This window comes from Psittacula echo, assembly GCF_963264785.1.
Source record: "Psittacula echo genome assembly, chromosome: 4".
Taxonomy (NCBI): domain Eukaryota; kingdom Metazoa; phylum Chordata; class Aves; order Psittaciformes; family Psittacidae; genus Psittacula; species Psittacula echo.
The window spans coordinates 119849576-119868500 of NC_137738.1; positions in this window are offsets into that span (position 1 = coordinate 119849576).

Here is an 18925-nt window from a genome sequence, read left to right on the forward strand (position 1 = left end):
GTACGTTTCTCCTGCATTGTGGAGCAGTCTGCTGCTCATCATGCACTTCACAGGTATGGTTTGAAAGTTATTTTTGTTTTAGTAACAACAACAACAACAACAAGAAAGAATTTGCAGAGGAGCAGCCTGTGCATTTAATTATAATACTGAATATTAATTAATAAAACACATCAAAAATAAGTTGCTGGCTGCTGTATAATTAGCTATCTACACCCATCAGATCAAAGTATGTAAATGAACTACATTCTAATAAGCCCCACTGTTTAGCTCAAGAATGATAATGAATCTAATTTGCCTGCCTTAACTTAGCCAAAGCCACTAACTATGTGATTTTCTTTTCTTTGTACATTTTTTCCGAGCTGGTACAAACCCGAGATAATCAATAATGGGGAATAGTCTCCTGAGTGATTCCCACTAATGCTAATGGGAGTTAATTGCTTATATTTAGAGGAGACTGTGCAGTTCTGGCACCCCGGTGAATATAAATTACACAGCGGCGGAGACTGCACAATGGGCTAAATCATCCCCACCCACAGGAGGAGGAAAGCTCTTTGGGGGGAAAGCTGCTTTATTCCTTCCGCAGCATCTTGTCTGGCTGCTCACGGGAGGGTTTTGCTGCCCAAGTGAGAGTGGTCTCATGGGGCATGTCCCAAAGCTCCTCAGTGGACCTGGGACCTGTGGGATGTGCCCTTGGTGCCCACAGCCCCACGTTGGTGTCCGCTGTACAGTTTGCTTTGTGTGGCTTTAGAGGTGGCAATGCAAGGCTCAGTGTGCCGGGAGGAGACAGCTCTAGGATTCCTCCTATGTATCAGATGGATTTGGCCATCCCAGCTTCAGACTCCGCTGTGTTTCTCTGAGCTCTCTGCTCGATAACCACAGAAAAAGGAACAGCATCTTGTCTGTGCTCCCACACTTTTCCTGTTCCCATGTTGTACTTGCATTTTGTCCTCCTCTTCACTTCCTCGCACCTGCTCCAGGGCCCAAATGATAACCCTGCCGTAGACTGCTGGCACCAGAAAGTCCCTGAAATCACTGGCACAGGGCGCAGCAGCTGTGGGGTTTCATTTCTCCTTTGTTGTGTTGGCATCTGCTCACTGCAGTTCAGCATTGAAGGGCTTGGAAAGTGCAGCTGGAAGAATAGCATCAGCTCAAGGCATTTGCAGCTCCTGAGGTGGGGTCAGGTAGCCACAGGGTGCTGGAGGAGCCACATGTTCTTCCTTCTTCACCCGGGCAGTATTGCCTGGAGGAAGGTCCTAGCCAGGAGATCTGGCACCCTGGAGATGTCCCATGGTGAAACCAGTCTCTGATGGGTGATACTCCCCTATTTCCCTCCTTGGTGGCACAGGCGTGGTGCTAATGTGGGGAAACAGAGTTTTTAATGTGATAAGGAGTTTGTCATCCCCTGTTTTGGAGGGCTGTGCAGGGATGCTGGGTTGTTAGTTCTCCCATTGACATCATGTAGAACTGAAACTCTGTCACTTCACTTCTTAGTCTCTGAACATTCCATTTAAATTAAATTGGCCTGACATGCCTTTATCCATTTTTAAACAAGAAACAAGACAAAACAAACAAAGGCGATCACAGTTTAGCTGAGTCTGTGAAAAGTGCTGCATTATCTTAGCGACAAAAAACCCCTGTAGACTTACTGGAAGATGAAATTCTGCATATTGTTAGGCTATAATTTAGGCACTTCAGGATTTAAAAAATTATATGGCTGAGTTATTTACAGCAGAAGAGAGGGAGTTGTGCCTACAGATTAGCTTCTTGTCATCATGTTTTTAAATCTGTAATGGGCATAATGGAGTCAGCTGTACAATGGTAATTTGCAAAGCCCCATTGATTTCAATGAAAGTGCAATGAGGATGGTTAAAGGTATTGGGAGGGCTGGTGCTTCCAAATGAAGAGAGATTAAAAAGGGCAATATTAGTAAAAGGAACAAATAGAAATGAATGGGATTAGATAGAAGGCTTGCAGTGCTGTAGTCTAGGCATAGGGTAGCTTATCAGTACAGTGAAATCTGCCTGTATTTAAACAGAAGTCAAAAGGTTTTGTGCTTCCGTGTAAAGTATCTGACTTCTAAATACATGTTCTCATTTCTCAGTAGCTGCGTTTCAAACGGGTGTTTGCATCTACCCACTGCTTTTTAGGTCACTCGTTGCTCTTATTTTTTATCAAATGAGGAGGAAAGGAGGAGTGCTGTGAACACCAGGAATGTGTGGATGGCGCCTGCTTCAGCTGGGAACAGGAGCAGTGCCAAAGAAGCAAGTGTAGCAGTGACCTGCTTCCAGTTGCTCACAGCTTTGCCAAAGCTGAACCACTGGAGCAGAAGTTCTCTGCTCCAGCTGTCTCCTTTAAGCTCAAACTTTTGGACAGCCTTGGCTGAAGTGTTCCAGAGATGGGGCTGGGAAGAAACACAGGATAACCTTTCCACTGGATACCTCAGGAAGCCATCCATGCATGCTGGTGGAGATGCAGTTGGGTACTACCAAGGAGGTCTAGGTTTGTGACCCCAAGAACCAGCCATGGCTAAAGGAAATATTTGAAGCTCAGTGTGAGTCAAGAGTAGATGAAGTTAAAAGTGTTTTCAAGGACCCTTTTATTACTGGGCATAGAAGAGTATAGTTCATGCAGTGAATCAGTGTCCTGCTCTTTGGTTCAAGCTCAATGCCTGAAGCTTCCCAGCTCAGCTGTTCTGGAAGGCTGCAAAGAGGCTGCTTTTGAGCTCCCAGTGATGTGTTTAACAGTAAAGTGTCACTGACGTGACCCTTGTTCCTCATCCAGGGAGAAGTAAGAGTTTGTCCTGGCCTTTCTCTGCCTTCTTAATATGTGCACTGGCTTCTGCTATGAGCAGTTCTGTTGGTCCTAGCGTGAACTTGGCACTTCCTTTTGCTCAACATGAGCTGAACCAAGAGACTCACCAGCCCTTTTTCTTTTTTGTTTCTAATCAAACACTATCACGTGAAGCCGCTTCACAAAGTCCTCTCTTTATTGCTTACCAAATCCTTTCCCACAGGAATGTCCTGTTACTGTGAAGGGAGGACTGATGTTTTGCTGTGACATCCTTGCGGCAGTATCTCGAGACCATTCCAACCAGGAATGGTGTTTCCTTTCACTCTTGTTGAGTATCTCCCCAGATATTACCAATGACAGCTTTCAGGAATCATTTGTTAAGCATCATCAAGGCTTAAATCAGTGAAAAAATGATGACTTATTTACTGACAGCAGGTTCAGCAGCATCAGAAGTGAGAGCATCAGCAGTGAAGACCTGGAGTTGTCAATTCGGTGCCATTTTGCTGTCATTGTTGGTATTCAGCATTTAATTTTTATGCATCCAGCATCTTTACTACTACCATTACAAATGGTTCTCTGAGTTTCAATGATATTCTCATGCTCACATGAGAATGGTAAGTAGATGAAGACAGTTTCTGGTGTATGGAAAGTACTTTATGTTAATTCAATACCATGCTGGGGAAGAATTCTTACACATTTGCAGGTCTGTTTTATTATTCTCCTTTAATTCCTATCTTAAAGCTCTGTTGTGACAGGGTGTTAGGCATGAATTTAACAGCAACTAGGCAGCTGGTGTGCAGAGACCTCTGCCCAGCAAGCTGACCACTATCATCACAGTGGGTTTTTTAGCTCTTTCCTGTTTGTATGTAACCACATACTGTGCCTTGCCCTACATTGCACTTACAAGCACTCTTCAAAGTGTTTTGTGTTCATGTGACACCTAGCATAATGTTACTAGCAAGTGTCAGAAACTTGTGTGTATGTGTAGGTATGCACATATACATGTATGTACGTGTGTGGGGGTATGTGTTTAGGAAGGCTCCTCAAAATGGTTAGTAGGAGATGCCACAGGAGACCCCATTTAAAAACTTCCTTTCAGCACTTCAGTTTTTCTTTGCAGGGACATTTCATCCTTTCATAATAATAATGATTAAAACTTCTTATTTACAACATAAGCAGAGCTCTCTTCCATGCACTAAGGAGTCAAAAACTTGCTTTCTTACTGTAAATCATGACTTTTCTAGACCTGTGTTGTGATGCTAAGCCAAGTGAACTGTCCTGAAGTGCTAGAAATGATTTCTTTCATATCAGCTTGTCATCATTTGTTAGTGTTCTCATTATCAGGGGTACAGGAAGTTTTATGTCTGGCACTGAACATGAAAAGATAGCAATCCTGCCAAGGAACCAAAAGAAGCATCAAGATTCATTTCAAGGTGTTCCATATCTCTGCATTTTCAGGACTCAAAGCATCGAAGCAGCTAAATAGTTACATCAGTGCTACTTCGACAGAATCAGTTTTACATGACTGAGCTATAGGCTCTTTGTATAGAAGGTCTGAATCACCAAACATCTCATTTTAGGCAGCAATGTTAACAATAAAAATAATACTTCATTATCTTTGTAGATAGTCAAGTGTACCTAGATTGCCTTTAGATTCCAACTTCACTTTTGTAAATCGTGTTATGATTAAAGCACGCAAGAGTGCATCCATTGAAATAATTGTATCCTCTGCTTTTAGGAAGCAGGAGGATATTTGAGGAAATATATTTGTATGTAAATTGCACCTTTTGAGTTAGGAGACACATTCATTTTAAAAGAGATTCTGAATGTCCCATAAGACTGCAGGGTTTTGTGGCCATCTTTTGTACTGGATGCAGCAAACTCCACACCTCTGTGCACAGAGACAACCACCTTGTTTGCCAAGACAATTCATTGTAAAATGAATTTGAAAGCTATTACATACCTCTGCATATATGTGAGGGGATATAAAAGGGATAAGAAAAGTATATTCAGTCAGTCTTTCTTTCTCTGTCTTTATATACATAAACATAGTGGGGCCTCTGGGATGACGCTTCTCTTTTATTGTGGTAAATCTATTGACTTAAATGGGGATAACTTGTGTAGAGAACTGACATTCAGAGCAGTGCTAGAGCATTAAGGAGCTCATTTCTGTGTGGTTGAGCCTGGACATAAGTGCAGTTTTTCAATCCAAAGTGTATTTTATTGTGAACTATGTTCTTATACTTGAAAGTAATGTGAGCTCTTTATCTGACATTGACAGTCCGAGTGCGGGATTTCAGTGGAAGAACATCTCAATTGCATCAGTTAGACTGACACAAGCGTCAAATCCGTGATCTATTCTCACATTTACTCACATCTTTCCTTTTTGGTCGGGTTTATCCAGGAAAAACATGCCAGATCCTTAGAGATGAGCAAATGGGCTGATTTGCAGGGTATAGAAACTGGTTCTTGTTTTTGTATTTAAACTCATTCTCCATAGTTCCAGCTACAGGCTAAGACAGAATGTTTCCTAGCTAAAATGAAAAGAAGAGAGGTATACCTGTTGCACTTCGTTTTTCTTTAAATCACACCTTTGGGACCTGATACAAAGCCTCACAGCTGAAACCAGCTCACAGCCTCTTTGTTGCTATCAAACAGATTTGGGTAGGGACTTCTGGCGTATTCAAAGTCTCACCAGCATCAGAGAGTTACACCAGTGAGGCCAGTAGTGCAAATCATACTGCAGATGTCATAGAATCATAGAATGGTTTAGGTCGGAAAGGACCTTAAGATCATCAGGTTCCAACCCCCCAACCCTCCAACCCCCACCTCACACTAAACCATGCCACCCAAGGATTTGTCCAGCCTGGCCTTGAACACCGCCAGGGATGGAGCATTCACAACTTCCTTGGGCAACCCATTCCAGTGCCTCACCACCCTCTCAGTAAAGAATTTCTTCCTTAGATCCAATCTAAACTTCCCCTGTTTCAGTTTGAACCCATTACCCCTTGTCCTGTCACTACAGTCCCTGATGAAGAGTCCCTCCCCAGCATCTTTGTAGGCCCCTTCAGATACTGGAAGCTGCTCTGAGGTCTCCACGCAGCCTTCTCTTCTCCAGGCTGAACAGCCCCAACTTTCTCAGCCTGTCTCCATACAGGAGGTGCTCCAGCCCCTGATCATCCTCGTGGCCTCCTCTGCACTTGTTCCAACAGCTTGCATTGTTGAAGTGAAAAATTAAACAACACAGTTCTGAACCGTTCCTTGCACTGGGGCTCCCATCATCACCCCAGCAAGCCACAGCTAGTGGGTCTGCTCATAGAGCCCAAGGAGAAGCGCAGTGTTTTACAGACAGGCCTGCAATCAGCTCAGTGTCTGATACCCATTCAGTTCTTCAGAGCAGGTGACAAATGATCTGGGAAAGTGTTTCTTTAGTGAGTCAAATCTTAAGAGAGCATTAAGCAACCTGCAAGATAAATGCAGGAAGTGCCACAGCACAGAAACATGGGAAGCTGACAGAAACCTACAGGGAGCTGGTTAAAATCTACTTCACTTGAGTGGCCAGAGCCTCAGAGTACAAAGAGGTCAATATATCCATAATTATTATTACAATTTCTGTTTAAAATATGCCAAGTTCTTTAGGAGAAAGAAAGAATTTCTTTAAAAAAACCTTTTAAATTACAGCTTCAAAGCATTAACTTGTCGAGTAGCTTCCTAATTTCCCCAAGGATCTAAGAAATAGGCATTAGGATTCCTGCAGCAAGACAAAGACTTAAAATTCTGGATTTTTAATATACAAGCGTTTCATATATGTTACACTGAAATGGAGCAGCTAATTTAGTGTGACTTGTACTAACTAGTTACTGGAGCCCATACAGAAGTACTGGTAGCTATAGGGACAGTATGCTCTATTTTCACCTTCAGCCTACCCTTCAGCATCTGGGAGAAACAAACGTATTCCCATTTTGCATGTCTCTTTGGAAGGACGTTTTGCTTGTGGAGAAGAATAACTTCTATTTCTGCATGTGGAAAGTTGTACAGGCTGTGAAGAATACCCATCTTATTTTTTCCACATACTTATTTTCTACAGCAAACAAATGAAGGATACTTCATGATGATGACAATGAGGAAAACATTACCGGTCCATTATGCAGCACTTCAGGTAATTAATTTTAGCATAGCAAGTAAATAATTCTCCCAACAGCCTCATGAACTTTTGAGATAAGTATTATCTTTCCAAGGGTAAGTCACTGGCAGCATCAGTATTAAAAGAATGGGATGCTGAGTTCTAATTTTCTACCTTATTTAAGCAGGGCAAGTTGGGATATATATGTGATAACTCTTCATAATGTCTGTCTGAGAAGTTTATTGAGCCAAATGACACGTGACGTGCTAATCACATTGTGCTTGAACCCTAGTTCAAATCGACAAGGGGTAGTAAAATGAGAACTAGTGCAGTACCTTCACATCAGAGAATATTCAGTGGCACACAAGGATCATGTAGGGAAAGGAAATGGTGTTTATTGGAAGAACTGTTGCATGTTGAATGGTTAAACTGAAGACCTCTCACAAAAGTAGCCTCTCTGACTTCATTGTTATTTCTCATTATTAACGGCATGAGGCAGATCAGATATTGAGTGCCACGACAAGAGATGGGTCTGTTACTTGAGCAGAAGCAAGTGCTATAACGGATGGGTGCGACGAGTTTGCTGAAATGATCAGGTCCATATGGGTTTATAATCTACCAGTGGGTCACCAGCTCCTTTCACACCTAATATATGTGAACAAGACAGCAGAATCACAAGGAGTTTAGTCTGAAGGAAGTAAGGGAAGAATGCAATGCCATAAAGAACTGAACAACTTGGGAAATTCTGTGTCAGTCCTCACAATGACAGACAAAGTGATCACAGAACTCAAAAGAATGACTGGTTTGGTGTAGTTTATCCTAACTTGATTTCAGGTGCCACGTGTAAGCAAAGTTTCAGCAGTAATATTACCTTGTATTTTAAAAGGGCTGCTATGAATGAAGCTGAAAAGACTTCTGAGCCAGTCATCCAGGCAGAAGAATGAAAATGGAAAGGGCAATTGTGAAAACATGCAAACTTTCAGTGGGATCCCTCAAAAGCCACCAATGCCCAGTGGAGAAGAGCTTTTCTTACAGCCAAAGCAGTATTGCTTAGACAAGGGAAAGCAGATGAAAAGCAGTGGAAAAGGGCAATCAGTCAGCTAGTGTCAACTGTAGGAATTATAGAAAATGGATAAGGGAAATGAGAAGATGATGAGGAGCTTGGAACAATCAGGGATGAGATCGTTAGGAAAAGGCAAAATTTAACAGGGGCACTGATTCATCACAGTGTCTAAGTGAAAAAAAACATATATATAGGATAAATAAGGATATATAGAATATATAGAATAAAAAGGCTGACGTTTCCCATAAATATTATTGTTCTTTGGCATCTCCTGTTTAGGCAGGAGAACATCCATGCAGTCAGACCAAGCAGTATTAATGAAATGCTTCCCATTCCAGACAGAACTCAAGAGTATATTCATCAGGAGTTTCTCAGTATGGAATGGCAGCATATAACGTGTAACTCTGGGTTTGCTATGGATGATCACGTGGATGTGAGCTCTGAGGAGCCAAAAGGGCTAATGAGATTCTTGAATGAATGGGAAAGGAAATTTCAAGAGAATGAGAGAGGTTCTGCTACCTCTGGTTTTGGTGGCAGTGACTGCTGCTGGAGTGCTCCTTGCATGCAATTCTCCTCTCCATAATTCAAGAGAATGCTGGCAACTGGAGAGTGTTCAGAAAAGAATGACAGGAATGATTAAAGTATTAGAAATAACACCTCGGCAAGGGGAGAGATGGGGACTCAAGGAGCTTGTCCTTGTACGTGCACTCTTTCCGGCTCCTCGGAGCACCCTCCTTCTCATCTTGTACTCGGTAGTGGAATTACAGGAGGTGATAATAACACTGTTCCACCACAGCATTGGCTTGGCTTGGCATTGAGAAGGGAAACACTTGCTGTTTCTCTGCTATAAAGGTCAATGTAATCCTCGCCTTTAGAGCTTCCCTCCCTATCGTGAGCAAGTGTCAAAATGAACCCAGTTAGGATCAAATCACTCCTGTATTTTCCCTTGAGGCAGTTAGTTTTTGGAGTTGAATGTACTGAACTACCTAGGAAACAGTGGTTGCTGTCATTGTGATGAGTTATCTGGGTGGCTCCAGGCATAGCACCTCAACATCACGCTGTGTTGGACTTGGGTTAATTTGCACCATGTTAGGTTTGGTTCCCAGTGTAAAGACATTGTTCATTGGGCATTTAATTTGAAATGGTTTGTTTGAAAAGACATTGTTCCCAAGGTCAGTGTTTTATGTAAATGCTCAATAACTTTTAGCAAAATAAGAAAAAGAAGAAAATAATTATAGCTGTGTTATTATGGGTAATTTAAATGTTGGCCTTAGTGGAGCACAATGTAATACTGCTTCTCAAGGTAAAATGTGTCTTGATTAAAAGGCTTGATGAACTCTCCATCTGCTTTTTTAAAGAACACTGAATAAACCCCCCATGCAGTGTGGTACTTTGGTGATCTTGCACCATTTATATGAAAAGCTTCAGTTAAATGCTTGTCCTAATGGGAAGCTCAAAGTTTTGTCTTTATGGATGGTGCAAAAACAAAGGGTAGGTTTTCCCAATGTCCTTGTTTTGGGGTGGTTTGGGCTAGTCTATGATTCTATAGTTTGTTCCTATCTATTCCTATACAATCAGATATGAAATGAAAGTGAAAGAAGAAGGTAAGTAACACAAGTTACTCGTATGAAAGGTTAAAGGCTGATACTATAGTGAAATCCATACAGTTGTGGAGAAAATACTTGCTTTAAGATGCTAATTGGAAGTTCAGATCGATTATTATTCTTTGAAATTATGGGGGCATTTCAAGAATATGGCTATCATAGTTATCATTAGTCTGAAGTACCTTTTGATGCAGTTTATCTTTCCATGACAATGGATTTGAGATCATTTTATTACCTCCAATTTCAAGAAGTATCCTTGGAACCCATATGCTTCCAAACTGTGCCGTAAAGAAATGTATATATAACGTTAATTATTGCAGGAAAACATACCAGCTCTTTTCAAGCATTTTAAAAGACTTTGTTATTAAATTAGTTACAAGCTACAAAATACCACAAGAAAGAAAAGAAAAGATATTATTGTTGGTTCAGTGGCTGACGACAGCAATTGAGATTCTGAGAAATGGATTTGCACAAAACTGATGTCTTAACTGCTGTTTAAGTAATGGGGAATGCTGGATTCTGAGAAAACATGGGGAAAGCATAGGGAATTGTTACATGAACTAAACAAAATATTCTGCTGAAGTACGTCTCAGAGACTAAACAGTCATTACTGTAAGAATGGAGAAGCAATCTCATCAGTTAAGTGTTTTGCACTTGTTCTACTTGTATTTTCCATCCACAGCTTTAACCAGGCTGAGGGACTCCTGCTACAGGAGGGGAGAGAGCAATAAAGTGTGCTGAAGGAAGCAGCACAGAAAGGGAAAAGTGTCAGTAAAGACTGCAGACAAATATGTGAGTTCAGCTTCTTGCTCTCAGGAAAAGCATCAAATTTGGCTCTTAACAAGAGCATCAGCTAGATTTTAATTTAGAAACAATTCTTTTCTTTAAAAAACGTCACACAAGTGATATTTATGCTATTTTTAAACCATTCTGTTCATTTATGGGGGGGGGGAAGGGAAGAGGTTTGTTTCCAGGATAAAAGCACAGCTCAATATTTAATTTCTGTTTTTATTTTGATGCATATTTTAATACTCTGATCATAGATCTGAGAAAAGAAGTCATATTATGTATGCATGTAAGTCTCTTGCACCCTCTGATATGCATGTCTGGCAAGCCCTTGAATTTTCAATAGTCTCACACATTCTATTGCAAGTTCCTATTCTGGAGTCTTGGAAGTGTTAAAGCTGACTTAGTTGCTGTCATTTTGTCCACCTTATTCTACTGCTCTCTAAATGGCACCTTCCTTTCTGTGTTTCATGGCAAGAATAATCCCCTGATTCAGAACTCAACCCAACAGGCATCAGAATCTGTCACCCCCCTGATCCCAACCTGTTGCACAGCCTAACCCTTCTCTAGGACTGGCCTAAGTCCTGCAGCACCCATGTTAGTTTATCTGCTGGTCTAAAGCTTAAATATGGACAGCTTTGATGCTGTCTGTAGCAGAAAATATGCAGTGTAGCTCTCTGGTTCTCCTCAAAGGGCATTGCATGCTGCTTAGAGGGAAAAGTCCTCATTCTGCAGGATTTGCATACTGCATGAACAGGAATTGGTCCTTGAGAGAGCAGCACAAATTGGTTTTATGGGGGATCCCTCTATTTCCTCCAGGTGCTTTGCAGGCTTGCCCTGTCCAATATTAAGAAACCAACTAACAAGGAGAAAACCAAAGATCTTAAATAGTAAAAGGGAGTTAAAACAGGTTGGAATGGAAGTGTGGGGAAGGGTCACATTTTAGCAGCCAGGAGTTTGCTGGGGAGCTCAGCTTCCCCTGGGCTGGGAGGTGGAGGGCACCTCCTCTGCTCTTTGGAGCAGAGACATCCCCCTCTCCAGAACACACCTTTCCCTCAATCCCAGCGGCGAGATTGGAGGTGGATGAGGGTGGCAGCAAGGGCTATAAAAGAAATTAGACAGATAAATATGAGTTTAAAGTCTCCAAATGGATCTGCAGGCATCCCGAAGAGCGCAGTAATCCTGAGTAAGCTTTGCTCTTGGCAAACATTTATTCAATGGCTGTTTAATAGCTCCTGACTGACAGCAAGGCTGTGGTGGAATCGAAGTCATTCCCTTCCCCCCGTCCTTCCGTCAGCCTGGAGAGAGTTCCCTCTCCTGTGAACTGCGAGGGAGAAAAGATATAACTGTTCTTTCTGGAAACTCCACTTGAACCAGGGTTCAAGGATAAATATTACCGCCCCTCGGATATGTTAACTATTCTTTAATGATGTGATCTGATATTTGAACAGTGGGCGCAGTGCAGCAGAGCTTTGGGTTTGTTGTTTAAATATCTTTGATGGTATGTCATAACAAATTAGTTTCTAAATGTTGCCAATTTGGCAGACAAAGCTGATTATTTCCTGCAATCACACTGCATATGTGCACAAGATTATAATTAATGACCAGGGATGCCAAGCACACTTTAATAATGATCCTTCAGCATTTAAGGGACTGTTAGAGTTATTGGCATTTGTGCCTTGTGTTGCAGAGGATAGGGGCAATGAATACTGATAGATCTATCAGTGTCATAGAATCCAATAGTTTCCTGATTTTTCTTATAAATTGGAGGATTCACTGGGAGTTATTGACAAAGCAGCTGCAGTGAATATTAACAGTGTTTGTGCGGCTTTCACTGAAGCAGTACGAACTCCTAATTAGATGGGAATTGCTCTTTTGGCAACTTTGCAAGGCGCTTTTCCTTCGCATATTGTCTATTTTGTGTAAGGATTACAAGGAAATCAGTGATGGATGTTTGAAGAGCACCTGAATGTCAAGACAGCGGAGGGCTGGATCAGAATAAAAACTGAAGTGGAAAGGCACAGGGGATGTTTGAATAAGAAATAGAAAAGGTAAAGCTTGTCATGCAACCCAACAGAAATAGGATGTGGAACCAACTTTACTGCTCCTTCAGGATGCTCAAGGAAACATCTCTTTAGGGCTATTGATGTGCACACACAAGAGCTGTTATAACACCGCATTTGGGGCAATGAGAGGGTAAACCAAAAAGATTCCAACTGAAGTCCGTTGCTGACTTCATTTCAGTGCCTCTCTGCCCTATTTGCTCAAGATAACTGCTCTTGGGTGTAAGGACAGAGAGAGTGGTTCTGGGTTTTTTCCCCCTCTGCGTGACTCAATTGATAATCAATACTGCCCTTGCTCTGAAGGTGCTGGTGACATCTGTGGCAGAGGCAGCACGAAGTACGCCCTGAACTCAAAAAGCATCGTGAAGTATTTCTGTCATCTGCACCCTAGGGTGGAGTGGTGCCTTTTGTCAGTTTTCCATCAAGCGCATGGCATCTTCTTTAGGTTTCCTAAAAGGAAGGATGCAAGGAAGGAAAAGAGAGGAAGAATGTGAGATATGATGGAAGGAAATGTGCCATGTACCTTTTTGATAAATACAACCCGTGGCTCACAAAAAGCAATTACTGATCCTGACACACACTATTCCATGGTATTTAGATTGGATATAAGGAGGAAGTTCTTTACTGTGAGGGTGGTGAGGCACTGGAATGGGTTGCCCAGGGACGTTGTGAATGCTCCATCCCTGGCGGTGTTCAAGGCCAGGTTGGATGAGGCCTTGAGTGACATGGTTTAGTGTGAGGTGTCCCTGCCCATGGCAGGGGGTTGGAACTGGATGATCTTAAGGTCCTTTCCAACGCTAACTATTCTATGATTCTATGATTGGAGAAATCTAAACTTACTCTCTGACTCTCAGAAGCAGGAGGAGATTTCCTGGATGTTCCTGTATTTTCTGTAATCTCTATGAAAATCCTGACCTGAGCTCTGTTTTACTGGGGTTGGTATCAGTGAGGCAGATTTTGACCACAAAGCCAGAGTAGGTCTCCACAGCTTCTGTACACAGGCTATGTTTGTGCCTGTTGCCATTCATCAGAACTCTCAATCCTCCTCCTTTTCAGTAGACCTTGTGGAAATCATTGAAAGTAATCTTATTGAATATCTATGTTTTTTCCAGTTGACACTTTTTAGACAGTCTCTTGGCTATAGATTTTTCATCAATATTTCATAGCTGTTTGGCACCAGCGGCTTGAAAACCAGCTACTTAGTTCAGTAAAAATGGTTACAAGTAAGAAAAATACACTCAGGGAGTTTCAAAAATTGAATAAGTCAATTACATATATAACATATATACACACTAGATACTATATACTACATACTACATAATATATAATATATAATATTTCTGGATATTCTGGTGGCAGCACATCTGCTGATTCATTTAGTAAAATGGCACAATTCAAACTCTGGACAAAAAACCTTCCAAGTTTATCATAAATCCTCTCACTTCTGGTCAACATTGGTTTTCAGATCTTTTTCAGTCAAATGTAATTCTTCACCCCTAAATTTTCAATATAATTTCTCAATACGATTCTGGAATTTTTTATTATTTTTTAAAAGTGAGCTTGTTTTATGAAAGAATTTTAAAGAGGGCAAACTTCAGTTCAGTATCCTTTAGCAACGTGTCTTTTAAAGTAAGACGTTATTACACAGACAGGCTTACGGATTGATATGTAAGCCTTGAATTAAACCCCAGCTACCTCAGCTACCTATGAGGGAGCAGTTTCCCAAGCAAAGGAAAGCTGTGTGGGTGCTGATACATCTCATCCAGTACAAACCACAAAGTTCCAACCAACTGGAAGTTAAATTTTACTCTGACTCGTGTAATTGAACTGAGTTTACGTGCACGACAGTTTTTACAGACCAGGTACCTGGGAGGGAAGTGGAAGCAAAAGTCCTGTTTAAAGGAGAATGGAACACCTCAGCTGTTTCATGCAGTGATGGGACTGGCAGGAGGGACTGGAATTACCGACTTTCAATCCCAAGGTCAGGCAGTTTGCTCCTTTAGGTGGACAGTTTTGTTGCATAGATGTTTGGTGTGTACTACATTACAGTGACTCACACATGATAACTTTTGTGCTTGGTTGTAATTATATATATACATGTGATGATCTTTATGCTAAAAAGGCTGCAAGAACTGGAGATGGGAGAAATGAAAGGCACAGTGTTGTCCCGTGGTGTCGTAATTTAGGTTTGTTAAAGGAATCATGAAACGCAAAACCAGAGAGCTTCAAGCTTCTGGGGCCTCTGACTGGTGGTGTAAATATTGGAGCAGCTTTCAGCACAACAAGCAGATCGACATAGATGCAAAGAGGTTTGTTTAGGTCTTCCGAGATGACTGGGACTTACACAGAATGCAGGTCCTTTGCTTCTCTCAGTGTTGCAAACTGCAGATCTGAATGGTTTTGGTTTGGTGCTTCTGAAATAGAATAGTTGCCAATATCCATTTTTAAAGTCAAGTCTACAGGGACTAACAATGCCAGAAAACAAAGCCTCAGGCCTCAGGAGATCCAGATATCCCAGAGCTTCTGCCCTTGCCCTTGGCCTTAGGGAGGTCAGTTCATCTTTCTGCAGCTCAGCCTGTAATACAGGTTGTAACAATACAGGTTAAAACAATACAGGGCAGGCAGCACTTTGCTGATAATGACCACTGCCTAAAAACATATGGTTATTATTCACTAATAAAAGGGAATTAAAATTGCCCTGCTGATAAAAACTGCAGAATGCAGTTATTTTATGAGCAAGTAAGAATATAATTGAGGTCTGGTATAAACAGAGGTGCCAGCATATGAGCTGCTCCTGATATTGATCAATAACCATCTTTCACTGTAATTGTTCTAGTTTGTTTACTCCTGTGTACGGGAGTTATTGATCTTCTCTTTCAAGCTTCTTTGTGCTCTTCCAGTTTCTAATTCATTCTTGCTTTTTTCTTGTCTCTAAGAGAGTTTAAATAAAAGCTTGAAAAGGATTATCAAACTGAGCCTGGAGAAGAGATTGCTTGAAGCCAGCATTCACACACAGCCCCCAGAAAGGAATCAAACCAAAATCAGTAGTCCTGATGACCATTCCAGCTTAGTGAGCGGTCTGGTAAGGACAACAAATTGGAATGATTCATGTGCTGTGACGAGAGGTCCAGCGTGGAGCACAACTGCTCAGCATTGCTCAGGATCAGCTCTCTGTATTCACCATCTCTCTTCATGACATGATGGGGCTGATGCTCAGAGCTCCGTGTATTTCACAGGGGTTTCTCTCTTGTCCACACTTTCAGTGAAGATGAGGAGTGTCTCAAACGCTCAGCCCAGGGCACTTTCCAAAACCTGGTTACTGGGACATGTGCTGCACTGGTGTTTTTAAACCCCAGATGGTTCCTTCAGGCTTTGGTAGTGAGCAGGATCTGGGGTCACTATTCATTTTAAGCTAAGAGGGAGCAGGGACATCCCTTAGCTTTCTGCCTGCATCAACACCTCTCATTCTTTATGCAGAGAGGTAATATCCAAGGAAATATCCATTCCTGTGCCCAGGTTTCACTTCAGGTTTTATGAAATAACACCCACACTTGAAGTTCTACCCAAAAGGCTTTGATTGTAGGTGCAATAACCTGATGTGCTGCTTAATGGGTGGGCAGACACTCTTTTCTCTAGTCTCAGATTGCAAATGATCTGGAGGGGGAACCCGGAGATGGCATAGTCCGTTAGTCCAGTGTCAAAGTTACTGTGGCATGGCTAATGTAGCACGCATGCTTGGCTTAATCAGCAGCAGTGCCAGAATATCAAGGAATAACTTGAATTAGGTCACTTATTCAGTTTTTTAAACTCTTTGGGTGTATTTATTTATAACAATATTCACACAACCAAAGCGTTACTGCAAGGGAACACTCATGCTCTGTAGTTTTGTATCACAATGTGGTTTAATGTCTTTGCATGAAATGAGTTTACTCCTCTCTGAAGAGCTCAGTTTCCACACTTCTTTTGGAGCGCATCCTTCTTATCGAGTTCCCCACTTGCAGCTTCTGCGCTGGGTTTGATGTGCCCTTACAGCCTGGTACTTCCTTATGCTTTAGCAGCTTCAGCAGCATCAATTAGTGGTTAGACAGCCAGCATCAAGGGCAACACTTGGGGCTACTTTCTCTCTTGTCTTAGATCTGGTGCAATCTACAAATGATGATGATCACAACTCATTTCTCATAACTCATGTTAAGAAATATGTGACATCATTACTTTTTTGATCTGCTGTCTGAGAGTGTCTTTGTATTGCTGAATGTGAAGGGAAATGCACTGCCCTACTGGCGGTACACAAAATTTCCTATCTCATACCTCCCTTCTTGCCTCATCTGCATCTCTCAGATCTATTTTCTGCCCTCACTCATATGTAAGTGGCAACCCGGCGGTTCTGAAAAGCAGAAACTATACTTAGATACCTGAAAGAGGATTTAGAGGTCTTAAGTTTTTAGCAAGCTTGCTGATCAAATGATGAATACCCCCATCATGAGCGTCTTGCATTTATCTTCATAACTTTATCAAGGCCTGATAGCAATAGCCTTAAGAGTGCCCCTTCCACTCCTTTCCCCACTTTCATCCCTATCAGCAGGTATTAAAATGGCTTGTTTCCAGATAAGAAAAATATATGTCATATAAAATACCCGTGGTTTTCTAAATGGCTTGCATATCTCATTAACTTAATATTTTTTCCATTGGTCACTTTGGATTTATTACTTTCCAGCCATAATTTTTTCAACTTAATTTTGACCTGGCATTACCCTAAAATGAAATTCTGATCTACCCTCCACCTGAAATGGTCTGGGGAGGAAGCCATTTTGCATTACATTATCATCCTATCAAATTTCACTAATTTAAAGGTGACATGAATAAAATATTCATTAAAAGTACAGTAACCGTTTTGTCTGTGATCTTTAGCAATGTCCCCATTAACTTTCAGTTGACTCTCAGTTGAAAACAGCAACCTTTCTTTCTATGCCTTTCTGGAACAACTTTGATTTACATGAAGAATATAGCCTGTCTTCTTGCTCTCTTACTCATTATTTGTTCAACTTCCTTTTTATTGCCTGTCTCTGGGCTAAAATACTTCCCCTCATAGTAGTCTGAAGTGCTGATGCACTGATGTCTTAAAGCAAAAAGATGTTGTAACATTGTCGAGCTTCCTTTAACAACGTAAAGAAAAATATTCCTGGAGGATTTCAGCAGCTGTTTGGGGCATTAAATGTTTTCTGTTTAGTTAAGCCACTTCTCACTGGTTGACTTGCATCATCCTTGCATGCTTCCTCGCTCCTGACATTCACTGAGGCTCATTAGAAGAGTACTGAAAATCGTGAATTCATCGGTTCTCATATCAAGCTGTATGTTTGCTTACCCTTGAGGTCAAGGGGAGCAAAACTGTGTTAAATCTGAGAGGTTTAAATTGCTTTTATTATTGTTATTTTAATTTCTCTTTTTACCTCCTGAGAAGTAGACGGCCTTAAAGTCTGTGCTGAAGGTTCTTATTGAGATCAGTGTCTCAGTGAGCAGTGACCTTCTCCAGCTTAGAAGCCCTGTCTTGAAGGTACTGTGTCTGCATTGTGGACCTGAATTTACCTTCTGTGAAGAACAGAACAACTCCTTCAACTATGGATGACAAAGCAGTGTCTCATATTAAAGAAAAGATAATTACCGAAATTTGAGGTGATTTACACTAATTCTATGAATAAACACCACCAAATAAGTTGTGCTTGTTCCTTAGAACAGGAGTGATGCAAAAATGGTTTTGTAATCTTTAACATTTGCAAATTTGTATAAAAAGGTGCAAGAAGTATTCTTTCAGATATACCAGACATATTTTCTTGTACTCACACAGGAGGTCTTAAACAGGAGTTTAAGCTTAAACAGGGGAACTTCAGCTTAGATATAAGGAAGAAGCTCTTCCCTGTGAGGGTGCTGAGGCGCTGGCACAGGGTGCCCAGAGAAGCTGTGGCTGCCCCATCCCTGGCAGTGTTCAAGGCCAGGTTGGACACAGGGGCTTGGAGCAAGCTGCTCCAGTGGAAGGTGTCCCTGCCCGTGGCAGGGGTTGGAGCTGGAGGAGCTTTAAGGTCCTTTCCAATCCAAACCATTCTGTGATTCTATGATTTTATTGTTACAAAATGATCTACAGTCTTTGCAATATAGCTCCTTTACACTTCAAGGAGAGAAAATTCAATATCATGACCAAATCTTACACGTATGTATAGCTCCGTGACTAGTCCTTATATGTGGCTCTGCACTAAGGAACGCAGCCAGGTTGGGATCTTTTGCATCTGTAATCAGAAAAGTACTGCATGCTGGTCTGGATTCTGAGGTGTGGTAAATGGGGATAGCTCAGCCTTCCATGCAGCTGTGCTGATTTGTCCTGGGTAACCATCCAGCATAGTCTTTATATGAAAATACAGGAGAAGCATATTCTTCTCCAGTTATTTTTCTTTAAATTGTAGCTGGAAATATCTCATACATAAGTTTATATTAAATAATAAACAGC